Source organism: Lathyrus oleraceus, chromosome 2 (assembly GCF_024323335.1).
Source record: "Lathyrus oleraceus cultivar Zhongwan6 chromosome 2, CAAS_Psat_ZW6_1.0, whole genome shotgun sequence".
Classification (NCBI taxonomy): Eukaryota; Viridiplantae; Streptophyta; class Magnoliopsida; order Fabales; family Fabaceae; genus Lathyrus; species Lathyrus oleraceus.
In genome coordinates this window covers 224,807,436-224,826,750 of record NC_066580.1, presented here as the reverse complement: position 1 = coordinate 224,826,750, position 19,315 = coordinate 224,807,436, and the positions used below count along the sequence as shown (strand labels likewise).

The 19,315-nt window shown below is 37.9% G+C and overlaps 1 non-coding gene across 1 annotated transcript; it reads right to left on the bottom strand.

Moving 5' to 3' along the window:
- Positions 1 to 7,326: 7,326 nt before the first annotated feature.
- On the bottom strand, positions 7,327 to 7,433 carry LOC127124458 (small nucleolar RNA R71). Its single transcript, XR_007803947.1, has one exon. It is a non-coding gene; the product is annotated as a small nucleolar RNA R71 (small nucleolar RNA).
- Between the last annotated feature and the right edge of the window lie 11,882 nt (positions 7,434 to 19,315).

Here is a 19,315-nt window from a genome sequence, read left to right as displayed (position 1 = left end):
TGAGTGTGTATTTCCCCAGTGAAGTCGCCAATCCCCTGTTTGGTTTAAGTATTGCAACGTTGTTCTGATCTATTCGCATCCCCTGCAGATAACCTTTTCGCCAGGCCGAGTCCTTACATTGATTTATTTTAGTGGAAAATATCTCGTGTTTCCAGTAGTTTTCAAGTATATTCTGGTCTATGCATAGCCTTTTTCCCCTAGAGTCTTTGTCCCCTCAGTGATTTTTCCTTGCAGAATGTGTAAGACCTCAATTTTGACCCTAATATCCCGCATGTTATCTCATCATTTGCGTTGACTTTGGGATCACATCTTGGCATCCTCCTTACCCCTCATTCACTGGGTTTGCATTGGGAGAGATCACCAAGCACATTTTATTATGTATAACTTTGTTTCTTTTGTAGGTAGTGTGTGCATCCACCAATGCCTCATCAAGCTCACAACTAGGGTTTGAGACCCTTAGTGCAAGAGATCAATAAATGAGATATTCACATTGGTTATTAACATCATATATGGATCCCCACATTCTTCATTTTTCATTTTGATCAAGAATTCTTCAAGAGTTTGAAGCTTGTTTGCCTTGCAAGCCCTAATTCATTTGGTTATCTTGTGTGACTTCCTCAACAAGTTTCTTCAACAAATTGATCAATATTTTAAGGGATACTTAATTATACATCATCTTATGAATATATGATTCTCCATGAATCCAAAAGATCAAGATAACTTCAAGTTTGAAAGTTGGTTCAAGGGGGTTGACTAGAGAAAGTCAACTAGTCAAAACTAGGGTTCCCTAGACCCTATCTCCTTCAAATTTTGTCATATGAAAATGATTCCATGAGAAAAGTTACTCCTTGTGACATTAAAAACAACTTTTATATTGAGTTCAAGAGCTAGGTTTGCTTGGAAATTCATTTTTTATGGTGAAAGATCATAGGTCATTTTGTCTGTGCCCTAGTTACGAGGTCAAATTCCAAGGACCATAATTTGCTCAATTTTTATGAGATGAATGCCATCCAAGTTTCATGATCAATTTCAAGATGTCATCTCCAACTTTTATTCTTTTATAAATTTCAAATTCAACTTGCAAGGTCATGTGCCAAGAGGAAACATTATAGGTCATTTTGGGCCATCATCATTGAACAAGCAATTTTCTTCAACTTCTAAAATGCATAACTCCTTCATGCCAAATCCACATGAGGTCAAATTTGTGACCAAATTTAATAGGTTTTAAAGAGCTATAACTTCGATGAAGTAATTTTTTCCATTTAAAGCTAATATCAAAAGTTATTCAAGGTGGAAGAAGTGGATATTTGACTTGGTACTTAGAAAAATTTCAATTATGTTTGATTTTCCAAACTTCCACCTGAAAATTAATCATGATCCAAGCTTCAAATGGAAACACGTTCAACATGAAAGTTTTTCCCCTTGATCTCGCCTTTCCAAAAAGTCCAAGATCACCTCATTTGGTCCAAGATTGAGGGCCCCGTGCATGGTTACTTTGTAGGGTTTGTTTTGGCAAGATTTGGATTCAAATGATTATTTCCCTTTGCATGCTTCCATGTGATGACCTCAGTACTCATTATGCACGAATTGAAGTTGGATTGCATCATTTTTTAGGCCCAAATCATTGCCCATGCATCCATGCACTATGGTTTCTAATTTTGTCCAAAAATTGAAAGGGTGCAATACTGAATTCAATTGGCTATATAAACAAGTGCATTGCCTCAGAAATAGCACACACACCTTGCCCAAGCTTTGCCAAGAGATCTTAGAACCTCACACTAAAGAATTCCTTGAAGATTTATTTGAAATCAAGTTTGAATTTCACCTTTTGTTTTAAAGTTCAAACTCCAAGGATTCATAACCTTTCTCATCTCAATTGATCACTGCAAGCAAGAGGAGGAAGAATCAAGTAAATTCAGATCGAGATCAAGCCAATTTGAAGCTACCCGAAGGTGATTTTTAAGAAAATTTGAGCCTTCGATTCTCTCTCAATTATTCACCATTCTCTTTGGTTTTTGGTTGGCTAAAGTCCTACAAATGTAGGCAACAAGATTGAGTTGCTTCGAGGTCAAATCGAAGTAACTCAGATCATGAACCTCAAATTTCAAATCCATGTATCTTTCTATATACTTGGAATTGGAAGATACGGAGACCAGATTCGTGCTCCTGAGAATTTTTCCTTCAAAAACATGCACTCACTTTTCATTTTCCAATTGGTTGAGGATGGACCAATCCAGTGAGGTGCACCAGAGAAGATGACCGGACCCCTAGCTCCAGTGGTGCGTTGACACTCTTCCAACCTTCAATTTCATTTAAAATGTTTTAATCCTGACCGCTCCTTATGATTACCATCCCTATGACGCGTTGACTGAGGTGTATGGTGTGAAGCGCGCGCTTGGCCATCAGACCGGCCACCTCAATTAATGAGGGAGATCTGATGGCCCTTATTTTTTTGTATTTTCTGAATTTTAATTTAATCCACTTATTTCATTTAATTCATAGAAATTTCAATTTTTATTCAAAATATATGGGACTTTCACCAAAAATCTTTAAATATTTTTCTCTTCCATATTCTGAATTAAAATTATTTTTTTGATTAATTTTGGTATTTTTCACGAATTAAATGTTTTTGTGCATATTTTTAATCGTTTAAAAATACTTCTGACATTTTAAAAACAGTGTAATTTTTTTCTAAGGTCCTTTGACCTTGTTTGACCTAGGATAAATCCCTTGGCCATTTATTTGGTGTTTTGAAGGAATTTTAGGTTTTGACCAAATTAAAATGCATTTTAATTTATTTTTAAATTGATTTTTAATTGTTAAAATGTTTAAAATTTATGTTGAGCCGTTTTTATGGTCTTGTAATGTTTGACTTTCTGTTTAGGCCTTGGTCAAGGTTGATTTGACTTTTGTTGGATCAAAACCATTGGATTTAGGGGATTGATGAAATGCATATTTCATCTCCCAAAATGAATGGATGGTTTTGATCTGATGAAATTCCTCTCATGATCAATTTGTGTTTCTATCTTCCCCATCCTCTTCATCTTCATCCCTATTCTTTCCCATTCCCTCATTTGACCAATGAAATATCTAATGTTTAAAGGCTAATTGATTCATCAATGACCTTGTGTCAGATGAATCAATACAAGTATGACTGAGATAGGTCCCTCCCTTTTGACTTTTCTTTTAGTGTGTGGTATGTTTTAGGAGTTTGGTTTTTCATACCAAATCTCTAACATGCATTAACACCTAAATTTTTATTTCCCGGCCTCAGATAATTGTGACTTTTACATAAGTCCAATTACAATTGCTTAACATATAGCTAAATTTGACCCTCAAGGCATAAGAGTCTAGTAAGTGAGATTGTAAGTCTCTCATTTTTCATGGCATCGTGTGGAGACTTGACCTTTTTTCCTTTCACGGGAGCTAGTGCCATACTGATAACGCAAAAACGTATAATATATTTGGCTTCATACACATTGCTTTTTACTTGATTAACATTTATTATTACGCAATATTTTATGTTATTACAGGTATTTATCGAACAAAAGGTGTACAAGCAAGCAAAGTGAAAAATAGCAAAAAGGAAACAAAAACAGAAGAAAATGGAGAAAAAAAATAGATAGTATGGGACCACCACACCAAATGGGCATGTGGCGCCCGCCACATGATCTAAAAGCAGTGGTGGCACCCGCCACAAAGCAAGGAAATAGTGGCACCCATCCCTCAAAAGGTGGCGCTCGCCACGGAGATCAAAACTAGGGATGTGGCAACCGCCACAACCCGGTCTTCCCTACTTTCTCTCTATAATTTCAGCCACGATTCCACTCACCTTTTCGCTACAATCTAGGGAAGTGGAAAATATATAAAAGAGGGTTGTTTCTCCTTTGAGGGGGGTGTTTTATTTTTAGTCAGATTCTTTTTGGTTACTTTTCTAGGCAGTTTTCTTACTTTGTAAAAGTAATAGTTCTCCACATCGGGGACTATTGCAACTTATTATTTACGCATTTGAATTCAATTGTAACGGTTACTCATTACCAAAGCCTGCCGACATTATTTTATTTGAAGAATCAAGATTCAGGTCAAGTTCTCAATTCATAATCCAGGTTTGATTTTGATTGCTATTTTACTTATTTATGCCTTATTGTATGTTAGATTTTCTGAATACCATGTATGTTACTAGATCCATGTCTAGCTAAACTCCTAGGTATCGGTATGTAAAGACCGTCGAAACAACGGGATTTGTAAATAATTGGTGTTGGTTTTTATAAAACTTATTTTCCCGGTTTTAGTTTCTTATTTCATTAAAAACTATTTTTCGTACGAGAGTACAAAACAAACAAAGGTTAACGTCAACAAGAACGAGAGTTTGAGAGTTTAACCAGATAGCTTAAACTAGGCATTAATCCTAAACACAGCGAGAGCGCTTTAGGATTAGTTAGACTTTATTCATATTCAAAAATTACTTTTAAATTCAAAATGAGTCTGCGAGAGCCAAGCATTCTGGTTTAAGAGTATGGTGTGAGTCAATAAAATGAGAGTGTGAGACTAAGTCCTTTTTATAAATAATTTCTACTGAAGAATATTTTGACCAATAAGATTACACCAAATATCTATCAAATCCCCGAAGTTTGATGCGTCACATGTAACACCCCAATAAAATAAAATAATTATTAAAAATTGAATTAATAGTATATTATTAATTTAATTAAATAATTAGATTATTATTATTGGATTATTTTAATTATTTTGGAATAATAATTATTATTGGAAATATATAAGTGTGAAATGAGGAAAGAGAATCCCATTTGGTAAAGAAGTGTTTTCACGTGAAAACAGAGAAACTGCAGAGAAGAGGAAAAGGGCAGAGGCAGAGCAAGAGGAAGAAAGTTGGAGAAGAACGGAAAGGCTTGCAGCTCAAAGATTCGCCGGATTGTTAAGGTAAGGGGGGTTTATCGTCGATTAATGGGTATTTTGGGATAATATGTCATGGGTAGTGATAAGCCGTTAATTTGACCCTAATTGGGATTTGGAATGCTGAAAATTTGTGATGAATAGGTTGAGTGAAAACCGTAATCAAATTGATAATTGTGTGTGTAATCAAACCAATAAATTGGTGATGAATAGCGACGGGTAAGTTTGAGTGGGAAGGGTCTGGAATGGGCACATGAGATCCCTGCCCAAAGAAAACGCGTCTGGTGAACTGTCATGTTCGCCTAGCGAACATAACCTTCGCCTAGCGAATTAATTTACCAATTTCCTGGAGCTGTTCGCCTTGAGCTCGCCTAGCGAACCAGAGCTTCGCCACTACCTCGCCTAGCGAGCAAGGCAGAAGAAGTGTTTATACATGTGTTGCTGAGGTGTTTCATACATGTGTTGAGGAAGTGTTTTATATATGTGTTGATGATGTGTTGATACATGTATTGATGATGTATGATGATATGCAAAATGTTGTGAATGTATATATTATGCATGTATTTGTGAATGGACTGTTGTATGGTTTAGAGTGTGAGCATATGTCCATTGTGAGTTGTTGTTGATGCTGCATTGCTAGATGATTAGTGTGCATGGCATAGCCTGTGGGGCTGTAGCTAATTCCCATTGTGAGGAATTGGTGAGTGAATCGTTGTGAATTGTTGTTGATGTTTGCATGCTAGATGATTAGCTTGCATAGTCTAGCCTTTGGGGCTGTAGCTAATTCCCATGGTGAGGAATTAGTGAGTGAGTCATTAGATCTCAATGAGTGGGACTAGTGAGCTTAGTAGCCGTATCCGGAGGGATCGGTGAGCTTGAACTATATGTTCAGGGATAGTCGGTACCGCATGTGTAGAGTCTCATTGCATAAAAATATGTATGGCGTATAATATGAATGGATGTGTTCCAATATTATACGTGTGTTGTGTTGTTGTTAAGTATGATTTGAGATTATACTGGTATTGTATATTGATGTTGAGAATGATGTTTAAGCCAATGAGCTATTACTGAATGTGTATTGCAATTAGGGTGATTGATGTGTTAATTACTTGGCATTACATGTTGTTTTATAATGCTTATTATATTGATTGAGGAACTCACCCTTACAACTATTTTTCAGGTAACGAGAAATGAGTTGAGTAGAAGCGAATGCTTGGAGTCTAGTGTAGTCTCCTTAGTGGGTCATGCTCTGATAGATGTAACATCGGGAGGGAACCTTTTTAATTATGTTGTTAAAGATTGTTGAACCAGTTTACATGTAGTATGTTACATGTTTTGATTAATTTGATTTATATCCGCTGCGATTTATGCAAATGTTTAATTGATTAAATAAAGAGCATGACAGTTATTTTGGAACATGGTGTGAATGATTGTGTGACACCCTTAACTGCATAATTACTCTGATATATGTTTATTATTTTAATTAAATAATTGGGGTATTTTAGAAGGGTGTTACATCACATACCAATATCCCTTTATCAAATATCTTTATTAATATCCTATTTACGTTATAGTTATTTCTCTTCATCCCTCCAATCTTAGAACGATCATCAGCCTTAGATTTACATAGTAACATTAGATAATGATACATTCAATTATTAGTCATTGTGGGTTCAATAATCTTTAAAACTATACGATTCGACTGTGCATTTGCAGTCACGATTCCCATAGACTTACTAAGTCGCGATAAAGTTTTTGGCGCCGTTGTCGGGGACTAATTTAGCCGATATCGTAACTTCAGTGTTTCCCAGTATAGACTAAGGAAAACTATTCTATTTCCCTTTCTAATTTGTCGAGTGTATGCCAAGTACTCGCTCTCAAGGCGAGAAATTAAAGCTACCAATCGACGAACCTGAGCGTTATCTAAGATTAGAATGCCAGATACGAGACTTGATATGAGAACATCGTATCAAGCTAAAACTTCATGATCCTAACATCCCTATCCCTGAACCAGTTATTCAACCAGAGATGGCCGAAGGACCACAAAATCGTCCTCTTAAGTACTATGCAATCCCTTCCCAGGATGAACCACATAACAGCATAGCTGCCCCTGCCATCGAGGCCAATAATTTTGAGATAAAACCTTCATTGTTGTCAGCCGTACAACAAAACCAATTTTCAGGTAGTCCCACGGAGGACCCGAACCTACATTTGTCAGTGTTTTTACAATACACAGACACAGTGAAAGAAAATGGTGTCAACCCCGAAGCTATAAGACTACGTCTTTTCCCATTCTCATTGAGAGATAGAGTTAGAGCTTGGCTCCAGTCTCCCCTATCCAACTCTGTCACTACGTGGAACGAGTTGAAGAAAGTTTTCTTAGCATGATATTTCCCACCTAGTAAGACGGCTATGCTGAGAGCCTAAATAAACGGGTTTAAACAAAAAGATAATGAATCACTTTTTGAAGCTTGGGAGAGATACAAAGACATGATGAGGCTTTGTCCACGTCACGATCTAGAAGAATGGTTGATCATCCATACCTTTTACAACGGTCTCTTGTACAACACAAGATTGACAATAGACGCTGTCGCAGATGGCGCACTGATGGATAAACCCTACAATGAGGCCTATCAACTTATCGAAAGTATGGCCCAGAATCATTACTAGCGGGGAAGCGAAAGAACCTCCATAGAGAAACCTCCAATGAAAGGCAGTATGTACGAACTAAGCAATCTTGACCACGTCAACACCAAGGTAGATGCTCTTACTCAAAAGATAGACAACTTGACCATAACACCCGCAACCATCGTGGATGCCGTAGCACCAAACTACAAGATATGCGGAGTTCTAGGGCATGCTGCCCCAGAATGTCAACTCTTGACAGGAACCTCCACAAACCAGGTGAACTATGCTCAAGGAAACCCTTACTCAAACACTTATAACCCAGGTTGGAAGAACCATCCTAACTTTTCGTACAAAAATAATAATGCATTGTATGCACCTAACAAAGCACTTGCTGTACCACCAGGATATCATAAAGCTGCCACAAATACTCAAAATGCTCTTAGGAAGTCAACCCTAGAAATAATGATGGAAAACTTCATAGCTACCCAAGCCCAAACAAATAAGGATTTCCTAAATCAAAACATACACACTAGTGAGCAAATCAAGTAGTTAGCAAACAAGGTAGATGCGTTAGCCACCCATAACAAAATGTTGGAAACACAAATTTCGCAAGTGGCTCAACAACAAGCACCTACTACTGCTCCTGCAGGCACATTTCCTGGACAACCGCAACCAAACCTAAAAGGTCATGCGAATGCTATTATACGACAAAGTGGGACATAACTAGATGAACCGACTGACCATAGAATTCAAAACCCATCCATGCACCAAGACCCTGGTAAGGAAATTGAGAAGGAAGACGATCAAGAGGAAGATAAAAACAAAGAGGCCGTAGAGAAAGAAGAACCTTATGTGCCTCCACCACCGTATAAACCCCCTATCCCATATCCTTAAAGACTTGTTAAATCTAAAAGTGTAGGGCAATTTAAAAAATTCGTAGAGCTTCTAAAATAATTGAATATCACAATACCCTCTACAGAAGCCATCACTCAAATGCCCTCATATGCTAAGTATCTCAAAGAAATCTTATCTACCAAGAAGAAGATAGAGGATAACAAAATCGTTACACTTACTGCCGAGTGTAGCGCCATAATACAAAACAATATGCCTCCTAAGCTGAAAGACCCAGGTAGTTTCTCCATACCCTGTGTAATCGGAAAGTTTGTCATAGACAAAGCACTATGTGACTTAGGAGCCAGTATTAGCTTAATGCCATTGTCCATACGCGAAAGGCTCAAAATGGGAGAACTAAGACCTACGAGGATGTCCGTACAACTTGCGGATCATTCTGTTAAATTTCCCATAGGTATGTTAGAAAATGTCCCGGTACGCATAGGACAATTCTATACTCCTACTGATTTTATAATCATGGATATAAAAGAGGATTCCAACATCCTTATCATATTAGGAAGACCATTCATAGCTACAGCCGAAGCCATTATAGATGTTAAGAAAGGCAAGCTAACCTTTGAAGTTGGTGAGGAAAAAGTCAAATTCATTTTGACGCAATTCCTAAAGGCACCAGCTATAGACGATACCTGTTATCTACTAGATGTCATCGACAAATGTATAAGAGAAATGGAGAATAAACAAACATCATACTTCGAAATACTGAAAATTCCAAGGCCTCCTACTTTTGAAGATGAAAATTGGAGTGAGGAATACCAATATGATAGCCTAAGCGAATGCCTAGCACTAACGCTCGATCATATGCCTTGCCCAAAGAAACCAACCCTAGAACTTAAGATGTTACCCAAAAATCTAAGGTACGAATTCCTAGACACTGAAATTGAGCGACCTGTAATAGTCAATGCAGACTTAGGGCAGATAGAGACCGAAAAGCCTCTACACGTTTTAAGAAAATATTCAACTGCTCTAGGCTACAATATCTCAGATCTAAAAGGAATAAGCCCTTCCATATGCATGCATCGCATAATGCTAGAGGAAGACAGTAAGACCTTTAGAGAACATCAACGAAGGATAACTCCCATTCTGAGTGATGTGGTAAAGAAAGAAGTGCAAAAGTTATTAGAAGCAAGTATTATCTACCCGATATCCGATAGTCAACGGGTCAGCCCAGTACATGTCGTACCAAAGAAGGGAGGCGTCACAGTTGTTAATAATGAAAAAGGCGAATCTATTGCACAAAGAGTGGTTACTAGAAGTAGAATGTGCATTGATTATAGAAAATTAAACAAATCCACTCGAAAGGATCATTTTCCTTTATCGTTTATTGATCAAATGCTTGAACGATTGGCTAAGCATTCTCACTTCTGCTACTTAGACGGCTATTCGGGATTTTTACAAATTCATATTCATCTTGACGACCAAGAGAAAATGACCTTCACATGTCCCTATGATACATTCGCCTACCGACGAATGACATTCATACTGTGTAACGCTCCCACAACATTCCAAAGATGCATGATGTCAATTTTCGCTGATTTTATAGATGACATCATGGAAGTCTTCATGGACAATTTCTCTGTATGCGGACAAAGCTTTGGAGGCTGCTTCTCGAATCTTGAAATGGTACTTAAAAGATGCGTAAAATTGAACCTCGTGCTAAACTGGGAAAGATGCCATTTCATGGTCCGACAAGGGATCGTACTCAGACACATAGTATCCGATAAGGGGATTGAAGACGACAAGGCTAAAATAGAAGTTATAGAAAACCTTCAGCCTCCGAAAACTGTAAGAGAAATACTAAGCTTCTTAGGACACGCTGGTTTCTACCGGTGATTCATTAAAGATATCTCAAAAATCACCAAACCATTGACTGGCTTATTGATGAAGGATGCCGAATTCATCTTTGATGACGAATGCCTAGCGGCGTTTGAATAACTAAAAATAGCTCTTATTATCGCACCTCTCATGCAACAACCCGATTGGAGATTACCCTTTGAAATCATGTGTGACGCTAGTGACTATGCTGTAGGCGCAGTCTTAGGACAAAGAAGGGATAAGAAACTTCATGCAATATACTATGAAAGTAGAACCCTAGACCCTCCACAGATGAACTACGCCACCACAGAAAAGGAACTTTTAGCCATAGTGTTCGCTCTGGATAAATTTAGTTCCTACCTAGTAGGAGCAAAAATAATTATCTATATCGACCATGCTGCAATTAGGTACCTGTTAAATAAAAAGGACGCTAAACCAAGACTCCTAAGGTGGATCTTACTATTACAAGAGTTTGACCTAGAAATCAAGGATAAGAGGGGCACTAAACGTCGTGTCCGATCACTTGTCAAGAATGGAAGGTATTGAACCTGAACGCGTGCATATAAACGACGATTTCCCTTACGAAAGACTTCTAGCCCAACTGGAAAGCAATACAGCTAAATACGCATTAACCCATAAGGATACCAAAATAAACGAGGTAGTGGAAGCAATTTACACCAAAACCATACTGCCATGGTATGCTTATTTCGTCAACTACTTAGCAGTTGGGGTGCTCCTACCAGACTTGACTTACCAACAAAAGAAAAAATTCTTCCACGACCTTAAACATTACTATTGGGATGAGACTCTACTTTTCAAGAGAGGCGCCAACTGCATTTTTTATCGATCCCTCCTCGAAGATGAGGTAGAAAACATAATCTCCCACTGTCATTCTGCTCCCTATGGAGGACATGCAAGCACCTCGAAGACTTGCACTAAGATCTTGCAAGCTGGCCTCTTTTGGCCCACTCTGTAGAAAGATGTCCACATCGCGATCATCAATTGCGACCGGTGTCAACGCACTGGCAACATATCTATACGCGATGAAATGCCACTTAAAGGCATTTTGGAAGTAGAAGTCTTCGATGTTTGGGGAATCGATTTTATGGGACCATTCCCATCTTCTTTTGGTAACTAGTATGTCCTTGTTTCGGTCGATTACATATCAAAATGGATTGAGGCCATAGCCTCTCCAACGAATGACACACGAGTGGTAATTAGACTCTTTAAGCGTATAATATTCCCTAGATTCGGTGTGCCGAGACTTGTCATCAGTGATGGTGGCTCCCATTTCATTTCAAGGATATTTGAAAAGTTATTACTGAAATATGGAGTCCGGCACCACGTAGCAACACCATATCACCCACAAACGAGTGGGCAAGTAGAAGTATCGAACCGAGAAATCAAACAAATCTTAGAAAAGACGGTTGCCACCTCTAGGAAAGATTGCTCCTCAAAATTACACGAAGCCATGTGGGCATATAGGACAGCTTATAAGACCCCAATAGGAACCACACCTTTTAAGCTAGTTTATGGAAAATCATGTCATCTGCCGGTAGAATTAGAACATAAAGCATATTGGGCCATTAAGACCCTTAATCTCAATTATACTTCCGTAGGCGAAAAAAGAATATTAGGTATCCATGAAATAGAAGAACTTATACTAGATGCGTATGAGAGTGCCCGGATCTATAAAGAAAGAACTAAGAAATGACACGACAATCGCATATCAAGGAAAGAGTTTAAGGAAGGCGAGAAAGTACTTCTGTTTAACTCCCGCCTCAGACTCTTTCCTGGAAAACTTCGCTCTAGGTGGTCCGATCCCTTCGAAATTACCAATGTCTTTCCAAATGGAGCGATAGAGATAAAGGGAAAAATGAGCGAACCATTTACAGTAAACGACCAGCGTTTGAAACATTATCACAACATTGACAACAATGATTTCATCGCGAATCTAAAGCTTATTCACAAGAATAACATCTATTCTACTTCTGTCGAGCTTACGACAATAAACAAAGCGCTTGGTGGGAGATAACCCACACTCTATCTTTAACTTTTAATTTAATTATCTAAATTTCTGATTATTACTACTACTTATTTTTCTTTCTTTCTTTCTTTCTTATTTTTCATAAAGTCAATCGGTATCTTTCTTTATTATTGACCATTACTAACTTAATGTTGTTATCTACTTGATTTTATTTAGCTACTGACCATCACAATGCAACAAGTAAATTACATGGATATAGTCTTCAGAGGCAGGGCTCAAAGGAGACGTTTTGAGGCTCTAGCTCAGAGAAAAATGGCACTAACCTTATACCCAGATGGACGCACCATGACCAAATTAGGTATGAGAGACAGTGTTATGTTCCTAATCAACCAACTAGGTTGGGACACCTTTGCTATCAAAAGAAAATTTAGTTCCTACAGTAGGTTGACTTTAGAATTCCTAAGCTCCCTAGTTTACCTGTCAAACTATGGTATGGGATTTAACGAACGCCTCATCACCTTTAGGTTGTTCGATAATGACTACCGCTACACCCATAGAGAAATAGCTGAACTCCTAGGATGCCCTAATGGTCCTAATACCTTTACCATTACCTAGGAAGACAGGCTTGTAGACCTTGAATTAGATCACTTTTGGGGTAGCATCACAGGAAACGACCATTCCGAGCCAGATCTTATGCATTACAAGAACATCTATAACCCCGCCATTCGTTACTTTCATAAGATCCTAGCTCACGCCTTATTTGGAAAGGGATAGAACAGAACCTCCGTGTCCAAAAATGAACTCTTTATAATGTATTGTGCATCACAGGCCCGACCTGTTAACGCCGCTACATTCATGGTAGCTAATTTGGACTGTATAAGCACATGATAACCATGGACCAATTTTAATGGGAGGCTTAGTGACCATGATAGCAAATGCCATCGGACTGAGACAACCACTTATCAGGCTAACCCTTTAAGTGGGATACGACCAATGAACATCGGATTTTGTTTCAACACTGGTATCATTAGGAACCTAGGTCCGGATGTGTTAGAATTTCTAATTAACCGCCAAGTAGTACACCTGTTTACCCTGCGAGACCATAGGATGAGTGTACATGATAGGAACAACTGGCTCTATGATTTGGATGGACAACCAGATGCACCATCTTCTCCTCCAGAGACACCCTAAATCTACGACCCCTATGACACTTATCTCTCTGATGCTGAGTCACACGCCCTAGTTATACCTGTTGCACCTCTCACCGATCATGCTGCTGCCATCAAAGTTGTTCAGACAGACGTCGCCAACCTGAGAGGCGAGTTGTGCACCTTGCATGTGGAATTCCACAGCTTTATAGATGTAGTGACAAAGAACCTAGATCACATTTACCAACACTTCTACTTGTTTGCTCCTCCTACCAGCAGTCGTCGTAACGACTAACTTATTTGAATATTACCGATTCACTGACATCTATTTTATTTTCTTGTTGTTTTTACACATAGGGAATTTATTTATTTAATTCATTTCTTTTTATTCTAATAGACGAATTATATCATCTTTTTTTGTCTACCTCATTCTCTCATTTTTCAATTTTGCATTTTAATGTCATTTTACCATATCTTGTTTCTCATTCCTACCTATATATTATGTTGATTTTCTTCTACCTAACTATACAACCACTATTTATTTAATACCGGACAATTAAAATTCAAATGGAAATTTATGGTCAAAACCATAAAGAGGGCCACACATGGGAACAAACCACACTGCATGTGGCGCCTGCCACACACAGGCTGTGGCGCCCATGTGAAGACTGTGGCGCCCGCCATAAGCATAAAAAGTGGCGTCAATTACTACATTTCCGTTCACATGCATTTATGATGTACTAATTTCACATGATCCCTTTTCAATGCACTGTCCCTTGCATGCTGGACACTCCATAAAAGCTCTTCAACCACTCTCAAATTCCTTTGACCACGACATTGAAGACCGTAAATGAAATTTATTTCACTCATCAATTCCCAACCACAACTATCTCTATATAAACCACCAACATAATCTCACAAAATCACACCTCTCATAAGCATAATTCTCCCCTCTCTTGCTATATTCTCACTACATTACACAAGAAGTGTGAAATTCATCATGGCACAGATGAGGGAATACGAAATAGTTTTCAGAAACGGCGAGCCAAGTGAATTATAGGGAGATATTTACACGGCTCTAAGCGCGAGAAAGATCAAATCAACAAGGTATGTCGATGAACCCTGCTTATTTGCCTTAGGAATTTTAGATAGTGTTAACTATATGCTAGACACTTTAAATTTAAATTATTTCCTATATCTTAAGGACCCTGTCTATGCTCAATTAACACTAGAATTTCTAAGTTCGTTAATTTTTAGTCCCACACCCAACACAAACTGTTCCAATGGGACTGTCTAGTTTTGTTTGTTCAACATTGAATATGCTCTTACATTTTCCCAACTTGCGGACCTGCTACAATTTCCCCATGGGGACGGCGTAGTAAGTGAGGTCCTAGATACTGAGGGTTGGCAACGTGCCTTTCAACCATTTTAGAGGGCAATAACGGGTACAGTAACCCATAGTTTTGAGGGAAACATAACCACTTTAACTTACAACCCGGCTATTCGATATTTCCGCCAAATATTGGCGTCCACCATTTTTGGCCGAGAAAATTCTAACAAGGTGAACGAAAAAGAACTCTTTTATTTGTTCGCCACTTTTCTGCCACAAAAGATGAATATCGGCCCTTTTATGTTATCTCACATGCAGGCCATTGTTAATGCAAAGAGAGGGCTGATTATTTTTGGAGGTTTACTAACCTCCATAGCCAGAGTCATAGGACTCAAAGAAACATTCTCCAGGCTAACCCCGCTCCCGCATCATACCATTGACATTGACATGGCGAGGAGCATGGAATTGGTAAAAAAGGAGAGACGGTAAGTTTAATCTAATAATTGCAAATAATGTGTTACAAGATTTCATCCTCCCAAATCCACCTCGCACAGATGTGCGTAACCAGGAAAAGTTTCATTATACTAATGATCCGGTCCCCGCGCATATTCCTGAGAATGTAGCTGTTGGCGGGGACACCGACAACGATCATATTCCGGAGCAAGCTGCTCTAGCTACTGACCCACACACTACACACATGTCATCTGAAAATATTGCAGGTACATCCTCCAGCCAAAGACCCAGAAGAAGAAATGTGTCACCAACCACTCTTGATGAGATCTATTCTGAACTACTGCGGCGTAGCGAATTAGACGTTCAATGCGACCTACAAATCTGAAACATGGAAGCTCAACAAATAGAAATGATGCAAATCCTTCACCAAATGCTGCATGATCAGCACGACTACACTTTCAGAACCGAACAGAACATGTATGGTTTGATTGATGAAATGGCAGCATTAACAGTGCGTGTGGAAGATCTATAAGACTATACACCACCTCACCAGCCAGGAAATGGTGGACGTGCATGTACACGTGGCAGAAGACACCAGTAACAGGCTACCCAAGTTCTACCTTTTTCCCTATCTTATGTCGTTGCATTGGGGACAATGCAAAGTTTAAGTATGGGGGAGGAAGCTTTACCGCTTTTAGTTATCGCTTTCTAGGTAGATTTAAATTATTGTTATTTCCTTTTGTTATTTTATTTCTGTTTTACTTTTGTTAAGTGTCAGTCGAGTCAAATATCAATGTGATGTCGAGTCTTTATGCGTGGTTTCCGTTATTTACTGATTCTCCCGTTTGCTTAAGCCATACCAAAACTTTTTGCAAAAATCTAGACTTAGAGATTCAGTATATCTTTTGAAAATTCTAAACTATAAATAAAACTGAGGTTGAATTGTAGAGATTTGGAAAAACTTTACAAGATCAGTATCGTTTTAACACCTTAAATCTCCCAAGTATAAGATTGATTTAAGTACTTGTCATGCCATAGCCTTAAATTCCATCCTTTAATATTCCTTAAGTAGTTTATCTAGCAGTCAACACCATCCTAAGCACACATTACACGAGAAGTCGATGCAAATAAGTGTGTGATCTCAGGCTTAAAAGAGAAAAACATTGATGAAATGTATGAAAAATGTTGTTCCCTCTAAGTTAGGTGATCCTCACCCGGTCATTTAGCCCAACGGTATAACCATCTTTAACTGTCTTTTGAGCCAAAGTGCGAAAAAGAAATAAATAAGTAATGATGAGATCATAGTCACTAACAAATTATCTTGCTATGAATGTGAGAGGATAACGGGCTTAATGTGATTGTGCCAGAATGAAAAAGGATAAAAAGAAGGTTTAGTAAGGTAGGCTTAGGCATGACGACATGATTCAGATTGGTTTATATAGGAGGGAGACTTATGGTTGCACTACTGCGACTATGTGTTCCAACGATACCCTTAGTGTGGAAATGAGTACCTGTTAATGCAATTTTTGACCAAAGTAGATTTTATAGACTAGAATGAGTATCTGAATGAAACTGTATCTTTTATGAGTCTTGATACTTTATGCTGCAAAGATATTACCAAATTTTTTATTCATATACGCAGCATTTGCTTGAGGACAAGCAAAGGTTTAAGTATGGGGGAGTTTGATAACGCGAAAACGTATTGTATATCTGGCTTCATACGCATTTCTTTTTACTTGATTAACACTTATTATTACACAATATTTTATGTTATTGCAGGTATTTATCGAACAAAAGGTGTACAAGCAAGCAAAGTGAAAAATAGCAAAAAGGAAAGAAAAAGAGAAGAAAATGGAGAAGAAAAATAGAGAGTATGGGCCCACCATACCAAATGGGCATGTGGCGCCCATAACATGGATATGTGGCGCCCGCCACATGATCTAAAAGGAGTGGTGGCGCCCGCCACAAAGCAAGGAAGTGGTGGCGCCCATCCCTCAAAAGGTGGCGCTCACCACGGAGATCAAAACTAGGGATATGGCAACCGCCACAACCCGGTCTTCCCTACTTTCTCTCCACAATTTCAGCCACGATTCCACTCACCTTTTCGCTACAATCTAGGGAAGTGGAAAATATATAAAGGAGGGTTGTTTCTCCTTTAAGGGGGGACGTTTTATTTTTAGTCAGATTCTTTTTGGTTAGTTTTCTAGGCAGTTTTATTACTTTGTAAAAGTAATAGTTCTCCATATCGGGGACTATTGCAACTTATTATTTACGCATTTGAATTCAATTGTAACGGTTACTCATTGCCAAAGCCTGCCGACATTATTTTATTTGAAGAATCGAGATTTAGTTCAAGTTCTCAATTCATAATCCAGGTTTTATTTTGATTGTTATTTTACTTATTTATGCCTTATTGTATGTTAGATTTTCTGAATACCATGTCTGTTACCGGATCCATGTACGGCTAAACCCCTAGGTATCGGTATGTAAAGACCGTCGAAACGACGAGATTCGTAAATAATTGGTGTTGGCTTTTATAAAACTTATTTTCCAGGTTTTAGTTTCTTATTTCATTAAAAACTGTTTTTCGTATGAGAGTACAAAACAAACAAAGGTTACGGTCAACAAGAACGAGAGTTTGAGATTTTAACCAGATAGTTGAAACTAGGCATTAATCCTAAACACAACGAGAGCGCTTTAGGATTAATTAGACTTTATTCATATTCAAAAATCACTTTTAAATTCAAAATGGGACCGCGAGAGCCAAGCATTATGGTTTAAGAGTATGGTCAGAGTCAATAAAACGAGAGTGTGAGACTAAGTCATTTTTATAAATAATTTCTACTGAAGAATATTTTGACCAATAAGATTAAACTAAATATCTATCGAATCCCCGAAGTTTGATGTGTTACATACCAATATCCCTTTATCAAATTTCTTTATTAATATTCTGTTTATGTTATAGTTATTTCTCTTCATCCCTCCAATCTTAGAATGATCATCAACCTTAGATTTACATAGTAACATTAGATAACGATACCTTCGATTATTAGTCCTTGTGGGTTCGATAATCTTTAAAACTACACGATTTGACTATGCAATTGCAGTCACGATTCCCATAGACTTACTAAGTCGCAATCACATACGTGTTGAATTATCCAAGTTGGAGCCTTTCTCATGGAAGATGTCTTGGTTTAAGGATTCATACTTGTGAATGAATGGTTGAGTGTTCTCCAAAGAATGACTTAATCAATTAAAAATCACCTCTAACACCACTAACTTTTGACTAACGTTTGACTAACTCTTGTTAATATTACTTTACTTTCAAGTCATTTACTATTATGCAATTTAAATTTTAGTCCTTTATCATTCATTGCCATTTACATTTCATATAACTTGTTTGTGTTTATGTCCTTTTCACTTTTCTCATTTGAGCCATATCTTGTGATTGTATATATTTGTTTGTGTGTTTTGATTTTGTTTATGGTCTTAGGACCTTAAAATACCTAATAACAACAAAAACCCAAAAAAACATCTGGTGGACTGTTGAACTTGATATGAACTTTTGGACTTAGGATTAGGCAACATTCCCTATGCTAAAAGGACTTGGCCAATGCCAACATCTTGAGGCTGAGCTACTTTGACTTGTGCCTTCATTTGATATAAGACTTGAGAATTTCTTGGATTCATATGCTACTCTGTTTGTGTGCTTAATTGTTATTTTGTTCTTGTGTCTGATGTTTTTCTCTAAGTTGATCAAGGAATATTTCATCTGATACATGGGAACATAATGAAGACTGCTAGCTATTGGAGTTGCTTGCTTGAATGTGGCCATCTTTATTTGATGCCTTGATCTTCATGATGTCTGGATATTGCTCATTGCTTATTGATTATTGCTTGATTAAAGTCCAAAGGAAAACAGGTTTCTATATGACATTCTTGTCTGTTGGATTGCATCCCATTGGTCAGATCTTTTCAACTCTTAACTTTTAAATTTGTGCTTAGGGTAGCCTCTTCATCTCCCCCCACTTCTTTAATTTCAAAATCTCTCCCCCCTTTTCAAAAACTTCTTTGCTTGTGATTTCAAACTTTGACTTCGTTTTAATGATTAGAAACCTTGGCCTTATGCCA